Raw genomic sequence first — 12,833 nt, 5'->3', positions numbered from 1 at the left:
GTCATAGCAAGCGATTGAACTCACAGTCTCCCGGTCAAACTCCCAAGGGGACATTTTGCATATTAGCCTTTTATATATATTGATAGATAGATGTTCAACATAATCTTATTAAAGAACATAGTTATAAGACTAGAGGCCCAGTGCATGAATTTGTGCATGGGTGGGGTCTGGCTGGCCCACCCCAATGAGGCCAGTTGGTGGGACGCAGTGCCCGTCATAGGGACCAGTCATTCTGGTCATTCCGGTCGCTTGGCCTTTATATATATACTAGAGGCCCGGTGCACAAAAATTTGTGCACTCGGTGGGGGGAAGGAGGGGGTCCCTCAGCCTGGCCTGTGCCCTCTCGCAGTCTGGGACCCCTTGGGAGATAACACCCTGCTGGCTTAGGCCTGCTCCCAGGTGGCAGAGGGCAGGCCCAATCCCTAGGTGCAGCCCCTGGTCAGGCTCAGAGCAGGGCTGATTGGGGAGTTTGGGTGCTGCCCCCTGTCACACACAGATCAGGGCGGATTGGGAGGTTGCGATACCACCCTCAGTCACGCTCAGGGTAGGGCCGATTGGGGGGATGGGGCACCGTCCCCTGTCACACTCAAGGCAGGGTCGATGGGCAGGTTGCGGCACCACCCCCTGTCATGCACAGAGCAGGGCCAATCAGGGGGTTGGGGAGCTCCCCCCATCATGCACAGAGCAGGGCCCATCAGGGGGTTGAGAAGCTCCCCCCTGTCACTCACAGAGTAGGGCCGATAGGGAATTTGGGGCACCGCCCCCTGTCACACACAGAGCAGGGCGGATCAGGGGGTTGGGGCGCCGCCCTCTTTCACCCACAGAGCAGGGCCGATCAGGGGGTTGGGGCGCCACCACTGTCACACTCAGGGCAGGGTCGATGGGGAGGTTATGGTTCTACCCCATCACACACAGAGCAGGGCCTGTGGGGTGGGGGGGTTGGAGCGCCGCACCCTGTCACACACAGAGCCGCAGGGCGATCAGGGGGTTGGGGACCTCCCCCCTATCAGGCACAGAGCAGGGCTGATCAGGGGGTTGGGGTGCCTTCCCCTGTCACAAATAGAGCAGGGCAGATAGGGAGGTGTGGCCCTGCCCCCTGTCACACACAGAGCCACAGGGCGATCAGGGGGTTTGGGCGCTGCCCCCTGTCATGCTGATCCCAGTGCCTGGAGGCCTCATGGCTCCGCTGATCCTGGTGCTGGGAGGCATATTACCCTTTTACTATATAGGATAGAGGCCTGGTGCATGGGTGGGGCTGGCTGGTTTGCCCTGAAGTGTGTCCTGGATCAGGGTGGGGGTTCCCACTGGGGTGCCTGGCCAGCCTGGGTGAGGGGATGATGGCTGTTTGCAGCTGGTCACACACCCTTCAGGGTGGGGGTCCCCATTGGGGTGCCTGGCCAGTCTGGGTGAGGGGCTGAGGGCTGTTTTCACGCTGGCGGTGACTGAAGCTCCCAACTGCTCCTTTTTTTCTTTTTTTTTATTCTGGGCCAGCTTTAGCTCTGGCTCCAGCTCTGAGGCTTCTGCTGCTGAAACCAGGTATCTGGTTTGTTTGAGTTCTATAATCGAAACAATGTATAACTCCAGCTCTCAGATCCCGGCTAGCTGAAAGCAGGTTTCTGGGGTTTTGTTTAGCTTCTATATTTGTTACAATGTTTCAAACTGCAGGCTCAGAGGCTGGCAGCGGCAGGCGGGGAACGTTGGTTTCCTCCATCACTGAAGCAAGCAAGCCTCATGTTAGTTTCAAGCTGCCTGACTGCCGGCCGCCATCTTGGCTGGCAGTTAATTTGCATATCGCCCTGATTAGCCAATGGGAAGGGTAGTGGTCGTATGCTAATTACCATGTTTCTCTTTTATTAGATAGGATAGATGTGTCAAAGCTGGAATTCAGCCTTAGCCAGTTTTGCTCAGTGGATAGAGCATCAGCCCGTGGACTGAAGGGTCCTGTGGTTGAGTCCAGTCAAAGGCATGTACCTTGGTTGTAGTATTGACCATCAGCCCCAGTTGGGGCCACTGTGGGAGGCAACCAAAAAATTTTTCTCTCTCTCTGTCTCTCTCCCTCCCTCCACTCTCTCTAATACTCAATGGAAAAAATATCCTTGGGTATGGATTAACAATAACTGTGGGGCACGGCTACAGTGTTTTGGCCAGGTTCAAGCCTCGGACTAATGAAAGGACAGGGTCCTCTCATTGCCATGTGCAAGTCCCAACTGGAGGGCAGGGCCCTCCCAGCACAATCATAGCCAACAGCTGTGGTTGTAAGCTTAAACCTATGGTCCGAACACGTGGCCCCATGTGCCTTGTGCTAGAGTTCAGGTGCATGTAGTTGAGTAGGGTTGGAACTCATGAGAATGCTGTAAACAACTTGATCATGCCCCTACTTTGCCTTGTGGCATCTGCTATAAAATAAAGACACGGCTTGTGGGCACTGGCTCTGGCTCCTTATCAGGGAGCAGTGTCCCACTGAGACCCAGCTTTCATTCTCTTGTCTGTCTTTTCTCAATCCTTTCAGCCCCCAACTCAGGATCACCTTTGGCCGTTACAAATAACAACAAAAATAATTATTTTTAAAAGCTGGAATTAGGAGGAGGTAGAAGATTAATCCAAATTATTGCATTGTGGAGACTTCCTAAATGAGGTGGAGCTTGGTTTGGACCTTAAATTAATTTTGCATTTTAAGGCAGTAATGGGGAAGGCATTGGAGAAGAACTACATTCATAGACATATCTAACACTCCAGGTTGGGTCAGATTAAAAAAGATTTTAGAGTAACTCCTTAATAGGTATGAAGTTTACTTTTGGGCCATGTAAATGTTTTGGAGCTAGATAGAAGTGCTATTTGCACAATAGTGCAAATGTATTTAATGCCACTGAATTGTTCACTGAGACTTGACTTGGGGTGGTAAACACACAATACAATATACAGATGATGTATTATAGAATCATATACCTGAAACCTATATAATTATAATTTTATTAACCAATGTCACCCAAATAAATTCAATAAAAAATAAAGATGTTAAAAATTTTTTAAAAAATATATAAACAGTTAATTTTATGTTATGTGAATTTCACCTCCATTATTATATTTTTTTTTTAAAAAAAGGACTCTACATGGCAGGTTCTATATGAGTTTCTGCTTAATCTAACAAGCAATGTGAACCTTTGAAATCTATGGAAGTGGAGAAGTTACATAATTAAAAACAAAGAACATGGTGATAATTTTGGAGATGAATTGAATGGGGCTGTATATGAAGTGGGGAGATGTACTACATGGTTATGGAGTAGTCTACCTAATTATTAGAAATGTAGGAGTAATCTCTTTAAACAAAACCACACATGCTTTTGTGGAAATTTCCAAGCATATACAAAATTAGAGAAAATAATTTAATGAATGGCACATATATATCACCCAACTTCAGTAATTGTCAACATTTTGCTGAGCTGATTTCATCTATTCCTCTCCCCAAAACTCACCTCCACACATTGTTTCATTCTGTTTTCTGGAGTATTTTAAGGCATACTCTAGACATTATACTATTTCACTAGAAACAAACAAACCAACTTTTGAAGGCATGTTCAATTTATAAAGATACTTTCCTTTTTCCTTCTTCCTACCACACAGTTAAAATTTAAGGGCAAAATTCTCAATATCAGCCAATGTTTTTCTGATCATATCAAAGATAAATAAACAGTTGAGTTGTTGAGATCTTAACAAGGACCATATATTGCATTTAGTTATTATGTTTCTTAAATGTCTTTTATCCTACAACAACACCCTAATATATATATTTTTTACACAACTGATTTCTAGGAAAAAAAATGTGTTACCTGTTTTGCAAAGTACTTCACATTCTGAATTAAGCCAATTGCTGCCCAAACGTCTTATCTTGGGCCAGTGGAAAGCACTTCAAATTAGATCCTATTTCCTGTTGACATGAAGATGGTATTGAGAGGTAATAATCACAGAGCTGGAGTGCCCATTGATATCACTTTTCATTATTTTTAGGAAATTTCAGAGGATAGAGTTAAATCTGCATATATTTACAAGGAACGAATTATGAGCTTATAGTGATATTTACAATTAAACTTAAGATAACATGGTCTTAATTTACTTGGTTGAACTTTTGTATTTATATCTCATGCTGAAAGTAGTTTTTAAATAAAGGAAATTGTTTATCTGTAAAATAGTTTTGAAATAATAGTATAATATTCCCACTAACTTCAAACTACAAAAAGAAGCTTGCATTTTCTTTGCCAAGAGATCTTTAAAATCACTTTTTCAACATCACTCAAATCAACAGTGTGCCAATTCCTCTGGCGAACACCTGTCAAAATTGTCTCTTTATTTCCCTTTCTACTGCCATTGCTCTGATTCAGTTCATCAATTCTTCTAAACCAAATTATTTCATAGTCTCATAATTTCTCTCCTTCCCAACCTCTCCTCTTCCAAGATCTTCTGTTATATTTATGGCAGAGGTATATTCTCAAAACACAGATTTGATTAAAACAAACAAGCTAAACTTCAAAGGCTTCTCATTATTTGCTTCATGAAACCCAGACTCCTTGCCCTGAGTATTAAGGTCCGACTCTGTAAGATAAGGCAATATTTTTCAGATATCAATTCTCATGGTCTCTAGTCTCTAGGCATCCTGTTAGTTTTACCCCTGTGCGTGCAGCCTCCTGTGTGTCTACTCTAGAATATATACTATACATGGCAGAAATAGACAAAGTGACTGATATCACAAGGCCTTCAGAAAACAACTGAGAAATGTTTCATTAGATGTCTTTTTCTTTTTAATATATTTTTGTTGATTTCAGAGAGGAAGGGAGAAGGAGAGAGAAATATCAATGATGAGAGAGAATCATTGACTGGCTGCCTCCTGCACGTCCCTCACTGGAGATAGAGTTTGCAACCTGGGCATGTGCCCTTGACAGGAGTTGAGCCCAGGACCCTTTAGTCCACAGGCCAATGCTCTATCCACTGAGCAAACCAGCTAGGGCTAATGTCTTTTTCTTTTTTAAAATCTTTATTTGGATGCTCTTCAACCACTTTTTAAACTGTAACCACCATGGACTCTTTTCCCAAACAGTTTCTAATCTGACTCCTCTGGATCTTTTTCTTTCTTTCTTTCTTTCTTTCTTTCTTTCTTTCTTTCTTTCTTTCTTTCTTTCTTTCTTTCTTTCTTTCTTTCTTCTTTCTTTCTTTCTTTCTTTCTTTCTTTCTTTCTTTCTTTCTCTCCTCCTCCTCCTCCTCCTCCTCCTCCTCCTCCTCCTCCTCCTTCTTCTTCTTCTTCTTCTTCTTCTTCTTCTTCTTCTTCTTCTTCTTCTTCTTCTTCTTCATCCCCACCTGAAGATATGCTTTTATATTTTTTATTTTTATTTTTAGAGAGAGAGGAAGGGGAAGATATATATATATGTATGTATATATGTATGTATGTATGTATATATGTACATATGTATGTATATATATGTATGTATATATATACACACATACATATATATACATATATATGTAAATATATATATACATATATATACATATATAAATATATATATATATATATATATATATAGAGAGAGAGAGAGAGAGAGAGAGGGGGAGAGAGAGAGACAGAGACAGAGATCTATATCCTATATAATAAAGAGGTAATAAGCAAATTGACCGTCACATCCTCGCATAAGATAGCCACACCTATGTGGTCACAAGATGGCTGCCCTCATGTGGTCATAAGATGGCCGCACCCATGTCATCACAAGATGGCCACCACAAGGTGGCTGGCAGGGGAGGGCAGTTGTGGGCGATCAGGCCAGCAGGGGAGGGCAGTTGGGGGTGACCAGGCTTGCAGGGGAGGGCATTTGGGGGGGACCATACTGGAAGGGGAGGGCAGTTGGGGTAATCAGGCCAGCAGGGGAGCAGTTAGGCATCGATCAGGCTGTTAGGGGAGTGGTTAGGGGGTGATCAGGCTGGCAGGCAGAAGCGATTAGGGGCAATCAGGCAGGCAGGCAAGTGGTTAGGAGCCAGCAGTCCTGGACTGTGAGAGGGATGTACAATCCCTGTGGGATTGGGCCTAAATAGGCAGTCAGATATTCCCCAAGGGGTCCCAGATTGGAGAGGGTGCAGGTTGGGTTGAGGGACACCCACCCCCAGTGCACAAATTTCATGCACTGGGCTGCTAGTATATTTATATATACCTATATATACTTGTATATATACCTATATATCATCTTTATCTATATCTATATCATCTATATCTATATATCTATATCTATATCATCTATATCTATATCTATCTATATCATCTATATCTATATCTATATCTATATTGATATCGATATCGATATCAATAGCTATATCTAATCTATCTATCTATAGAGAGAGAGACTGACTCCAACCAATGGAGTCACACCAGCTGGGGTCCTCTGGATGTTCTTTCTCCTGGAAACTTTATATGTTCATCCATTCCCTCATACAAAATAATTAATTCTCCCCCAGCTCTCATCTTGAAATGCCTACCTGCAAAAATATCCTCACATGTAGTAAAACAAGGGTATCTCCTGATAATAGGACTTATTCTCCTTACAGTTTAGAAACCATATTTTATAACTTAACATCATTTTGCTTCTCACCCATCCTTCAGTGGCTTATGTTTTATATGAACAGTTGTTAAGATATCTGAGTTTCTTCTTTTTCTTTTTTCAACACAAGATTTATCCCAAACTGCCTTCCCCAGATTATCTTCCAAGAATGCTCTACACTCCAATGAGACAAAACTCATTCACTTCCTTCTTTGCATGTGTGTTATATGCCATTGAGTTGACTCCTAGAAACCCTATGAATGAGTGATGTCCACAATTTCCTGTCCTCAACATCCCTGCTCAGCTCCTGCAGGCTCAGGCTCATGGCTTCTTTCACAGACTCAATCTATTTCATATTTGGTCTTCCTCTTGTTCTTCTGTTTTTGTTTTATTCCCCCCCCCCCCAGCATTATTGTCTCTTCCAAAGAACCCTGCCTTCTCATGATGTGCCTGAAGTAGGACAGCTTCAATTTTGTAACTTTTGCCTCCAGTGATGTTTCAGGCTTGATTTGCTCTAGGACCCACTTGTTCATCTTTCTAGGGGACCAGGGTATCTGTAGAGCTTTCCTCCAACTCCATATTTCAAATGAATCATCTTTTTTTTTTATAGCAGCCTTCTTCACTGTCCAACTTTTGCATCTATACATAGTCACTGGGAATATGAAGGTTGAAAAGTCTCAGCCTTGGTCTCTAATGACACAGCTTTGCTCTTGGGGATCTTTCCTAATTCTTCAATTACTGCCCTTCTGAGTCTCACCCTTCTCTTGATTTCTTGTTTGCAATCTTCATTTGGATTGATCACTGAATCAACTATCTTTTTACTTCTATGACATTAAACCATGTCTAAATGGATTTCACTTTCCATTCTTTTCCATCAACTGAAATTCCAATCATAATTCAAAATTCTATTTATACACCATCTCCTTCATGGACTTTTTTTCTGTTTTAACTCTAATCTAGCATGCTCTTCTTAAAGTTCCAGGAGAGTTCATGTGTCTCAGGTCATTTATATCATAGTGCCTGATATTATATTGTCTTTGTCCACATATCTCTCCTTTGTTAGGGTATATTTTGCCTGAGGGGATACCTTATTTTATTCACATCAAAGTTACTCAATGACTTAATAAATTCTATTTTGAAACAAATAATGCAACTTACTATTACCTAGATTTAAATAACCAAATATCATCTGTATTCTCATGATGTCTTCTGAAATTCAATAATGACCCATAGAAAAGAATAATATAAAAGGTAAGACATTGTATTTCACTGAGAATCTAGTGAATTTTATAGATCTTCTCCCTAGAAAACAGCATACCCCAAATGTTGCAATCATTTGCATCATTGTTTCCTTTTGCTGCCTCAGTGGAGCTGTAGAACTACTATTCTTGTTATTTCTAATTCCATGTCTGGGCTGTTTAATTCCATGTTCTGTCTATTTAATCATTGTTTAATTTGAAATTAATGTGACTAGTGACAGTTCTTGAAAATAATTCCATTACAAAAGTTTATGATTGGTAAAATATGTTCCACCCAACAAATTATACTCATTATGGAACTGAATTTTACTGAATACTCACTAAAGTGTGTGTGTGTGTGTGTGTGTGTGTGTGTGTGTGTGTGTGTTGGGGAGGTGTATTGCTAAATGTTATCATTCATGTCAGCTACTCAGAGACAAATAAAGGAAAACAGAACCAGTTGGTACCTGAAAAAGCGTGGGCTGCTTACAGATGTGTAAAAAAAAATCATGCATACAATAAAATGTTAATAAATGTAATTATTCCACTGTCTTCCCTTGTAAATTCTTTCCTTAGGGAACTATGAAAAAGCCAGATGCTTATCTGGGAAATGTCCCAGAATTATTCTTTTGAAAAATATTAACACTCCATTAGAAAAAGCCTTGCCCTGAATTATACTGAAACCTAGATGACTATAAATATTTAGATTCAGCAACATGTTGGAGCAAAATTTGCATTGTGAGGGTGAACATTTTACCATGAGTTAGAAATAATGTGAGTTTTAGAATTATCTTTAAATATTGTCCCCTTTCCAATGGCACAAGTAATTCTCTTCTGGTGATTGGTGGTAAAAGTGCCTTTTGAGACTGCCTCCTTGCTAGTTAAACACAACAGAGGCGCTAATTGCTTAGTTCTTGGCACGGAGTGGCTGCCCAGCCACACTGCTGGTTTTGGGGCAGCTGGTGTGGTTTTAGTGAATGGCATCATTGCTGCACACCTTAGATCCTATGAAAATTGTGAACACTGTCTTCTCTACCTATTGAGTGTTAGTGCAATTCATGGGTTTGATTTAAACTGAAAGGCGGAAAGAGGAAGATATCATTTCTCCTTTCTTGCTGAAAGTGAAGGAATCCCTCTGTGAGTACAGCACTGTGGTGGTGGCCGTAAAGCAGGGGTAGCTTTGAAACATGCCTGCCATATTATGGAAGCTCAGAACTCAGTGTGGATGTGTGTGTTTTTTTGATGGTAATTATGGTAGCTAGCTTAGTATCCTGACATAGTAAGAACTTATGTATGTTTTTGTGGATTGGATTATTTTGAACTTTTGAAAGACCAAAAACTTACAAAATGGAATAAAATGGTAACATTAAATGTCTGTGCCAGTGGAGCTTTTGGAGTGAAACTTTTAAAATAACTGGACTCAAGACTCCTGGTGACAGTGGCTCTATGCACACTGGAACCAAACCTGTGCTGTACAGTAAAGAAATTTATAGTGTGTTTTTACTTTATTCTGAAGGATCAAAGTATAAAGAGTAGGCATGATGATATGTCTATAATATGGGGCATGATGATATGTCTAATTCTTTTTTTCCATTATGCAAAAGAAACATATTACCAATGGCAAGAGCCTTATGAAAACACTGAAAGAGCTAATGTTCATAGAAAATGAACCACCTGGTTCATATTAAGAACTTCCTACACACTAAATTACCTCTGGTTCTATATGCTATAATTTGTAGGACAAAAGAGTTAATTAAAAGTGTTTATAAGTGTACTAGAGGCTCGGTGCACAAAATTTGTTTCTGGGGTGGGGGGAATCCCTCAGTCTTGCCTGCACCCTCTTGCAATCCGGGACCGCTGGCTCCTAACCGCTCTCCTGCCTGCCTGCCTCATTCCCCCAAACCACTCGAATGCCTGCCTGATCGACCCTTACACCTCAGCCTGCCTGTCTGATCACTCCTAACCACTCTCCTGCCTGCCTGATTACCCCTAACCCCTCTGCCTGCCTGCCTGATCGCCCCTAACTCCTCTGCCTGCCTGCCTGATCACCCCTAACTGCTTGCCTGCCTGCCTGATCACCCCTAACCACCTCTGCCTTGGCCCCCATCGGCTTAGTCTGGAAGGGTGTCTGGAATGACATCCGGGCTTAGTCTGGAAGGGTGTCTGGAATGACATCTGGAAGGTCGTTAGGCTGTCCGGTTTAATTAGCATATTACACTTTTATTATTATAGATTATTATTATACATTGTTTGGCTGATGAAGAAAATTAAACACTCAAATGTAATGAGTGACTTGAACACAGAGGCTGTTTTGACCATGTGGTAATTTAAACTGTATCTGAATCCAGATTTACTCTTACAAATGTGGTGAGTATGTTTAATGAAGAAAGCCAATCCTGCTTAGTTAAGTAGCCTATAACAACAGAAAATAATTGTGGATACTCAAAAAAGCCTTGAGCTTAGAGGAATGGGGTTTTTTTTTTTTTTTTTTTACTACTATAAAAGTACTCACATTGAGCAAGTAAGAAGAATTCTGACTTCAGGTGGACAAGCACTAGATACCTCGGTGACCACATGCAATTTTTTTGGTGGGTAAACTGGAGCTGAGGGAGGAAATAAGAAAATTGTACTTCCTCTGCATTATCAGCCAAAGTCTGTGTCATTTGCCCAAATTAGGAATATTTGTATTGTGGGAGGTATTAACTAAGATTCCCTGAACCTGACCTTTTAATGTTTCCATAGGATTTGCCATTTTAGACCTTGCCACAGAGTATGGTATTCAACTTGCTTACAGATCTTATTTTTTTAAATCCTTACCTGAGGATATGTTTTTATTTTTTTTAGAGGGAGGAAAAGAGAGAGAGAGATAGAGAGAGAAACATCAATGTGAGAGAGAAATATCAATCTGCTGCTTCCAGTAAATACCCCAACTGGAGATTGAACCTGAAACCTGGGTATGTGCCTTGACTGAGAATTGAACCTGTGACCTTTCAGTGTATGGAACAACGGTCCAACCAACTGAGCCACACTGGCCAAGGGTGCTTACAGATCTTAATTCCCTAATAAAGTAGTCCATGGTTGAAGGAAGGGTCAGTCCTAGATTTCTTTGTATTCCCAACATTGAGTTCAGTGGTAGGTATTTACCAATAGATGGCAGAAGGCCCAAATTCCTTTCTGTAATTCTAATGAAAAACTGATTTTGAACAATTCCTAAATACTTCAACTCATTACATGATTTTCAAAATTATTACTTCAATTACATCATTCTGAGAAAATTCATACATCTCTAAAGTGGATGAATTAAAGTGTTTTACCTATCTGAGATAGGACAGCTAAATGCCTTTCCAAGGATTGCACAGGTGGGGAAAGATTGAGGTGATCATGTCATTATGAGGGCCTGAGCTGGAAGAATTGCTAATGGTAACATCAACCATTAGTTTGGCTCATGCAGATTTTGTTTGAGGTTTCAACGTTACATCTAAAGAATACTTAGTAGCTGTTGGATTTATAGGAGTTGTTACTGGGGGGAAAGATAAATGTGAATAAAACATTACTCATGTACATGTCATATTTAAGGTCTGGAAAGAGTGGAATTACCCAAAGAAAAAAATGTAAAGAATGAAAATATGATAAAAGTATAAAACAAAGAGTAGTTCCTTGGTAAAGCTTGCTTATGAGAAATGCTATGAGGGTTAAATAAAGGTAAAGGAGGAGATGAAAAATGATGAGGTGTATACTATATAGGTGGGAAGGTATTTGCTAGTGAAAATTAATGATGATGGTGATGGTGATGATAATGATGATGGAGATGATGATTTTTGAAGAATTGCTAGTATTTGACAGGAATTGTTCTGGTATGTCACTTGCATTAATTCATTTCGTCCTCAAAGCAAGCAGTACTATTACCCACATTTTATAGATGAGGGAACTATGACATGCCCGAAGTTTCACAGCTAATTACTAGAGGATGTAGGATACTAGTTTCAGCAGAAGACTCTAAAACCTGGAGACAAAGAATGTGGGACAAACCTGCAGAGAAATGGGCTCTTTTCCAAGATACAGAAAGTTACCAGATGCCTATATTAGGGCCTGTCATGGTATTTCTTCTAAGTTCCTTGATGCAGCCACATCTCACATTGCTAGACTGACCCACCCAAGGGAAGGAAAGACAACAAAATAGTAACCTCTCTCAGCACACACTGATTAGGGTGCATGGCGACTTAGGGAATAAATATCCCACCCAGAAACTGTGGGGTGTTTTGGCCTGACATCAGCGTGTAAAATATTCAGAACTTGGGAAATGAGTGTAGTTTTCTACCCAGAAATATTAAGTACACTTCAGAAAAAATGATCCTTTGGTTTCTCCCTTATTCTGAGCACCGAAAATATACTTAAAAACAGTATCATTAGTGAAAGGAAAATGAGAAGAATAGAAGAATAGAAAAGGGAGAGCTAGACCCCATCTCTGTTTGGCCATCAGAGAACAGACTAGATATACAGAAAAAATATAAGAGCGAGTCTTCTAGGTAAATGTGCAGATGAGTTCTGAAATGGAATGACATGTTAGACTGAGGGTCGCCTAATGAAGCCCTTATGAAAAGTGATGAAGGACAAAGGCTGATCACTACTTACTCTGAAATTGAAGCTTTAATGTCTAAATTGTTTACTTTTTGGAGTTAAGAGCCACATCTGAATTCCTTTTACATCCATTGCATCTACCAGCTTACCACAATTCTGTAAAAAAGAAAAAAAAAGTTTACAAAAACACAGTGAATAGCTCTTAAGACAAGAGTTTTCTAGCTGGGTACCCTATACAGCAGAAATTGTTCAGAGCCCCCTCAAGCATGTGAGCATAGAGAGAAGGGTGCCCTGTAGGTCCTGCTTAGCCCCTGGCTTCAACCCCAGCAGCTCTGATTTTCTCTGTTTTATCAGCTTACACTTGAATGACTGAAAATAATGAGTATTTCTTAGTCAACTTGAGCTGCTATAACAGAATATCGTAAACTGGTTGGCTTATAAA

This window comes from Myotis nattereri (assembly GCF_964212035.1).
Source record: "Myotis nattereri genome assembly, chromosome: 2".
NCBI lineage: Eukaryota > Metazoa > Chordata > Mammalia > Chiroptera > Vespertilionidae > Myotis > Myotis nattereri.
Note: the sequence above shows the minus strand (reverse complement) of the source record.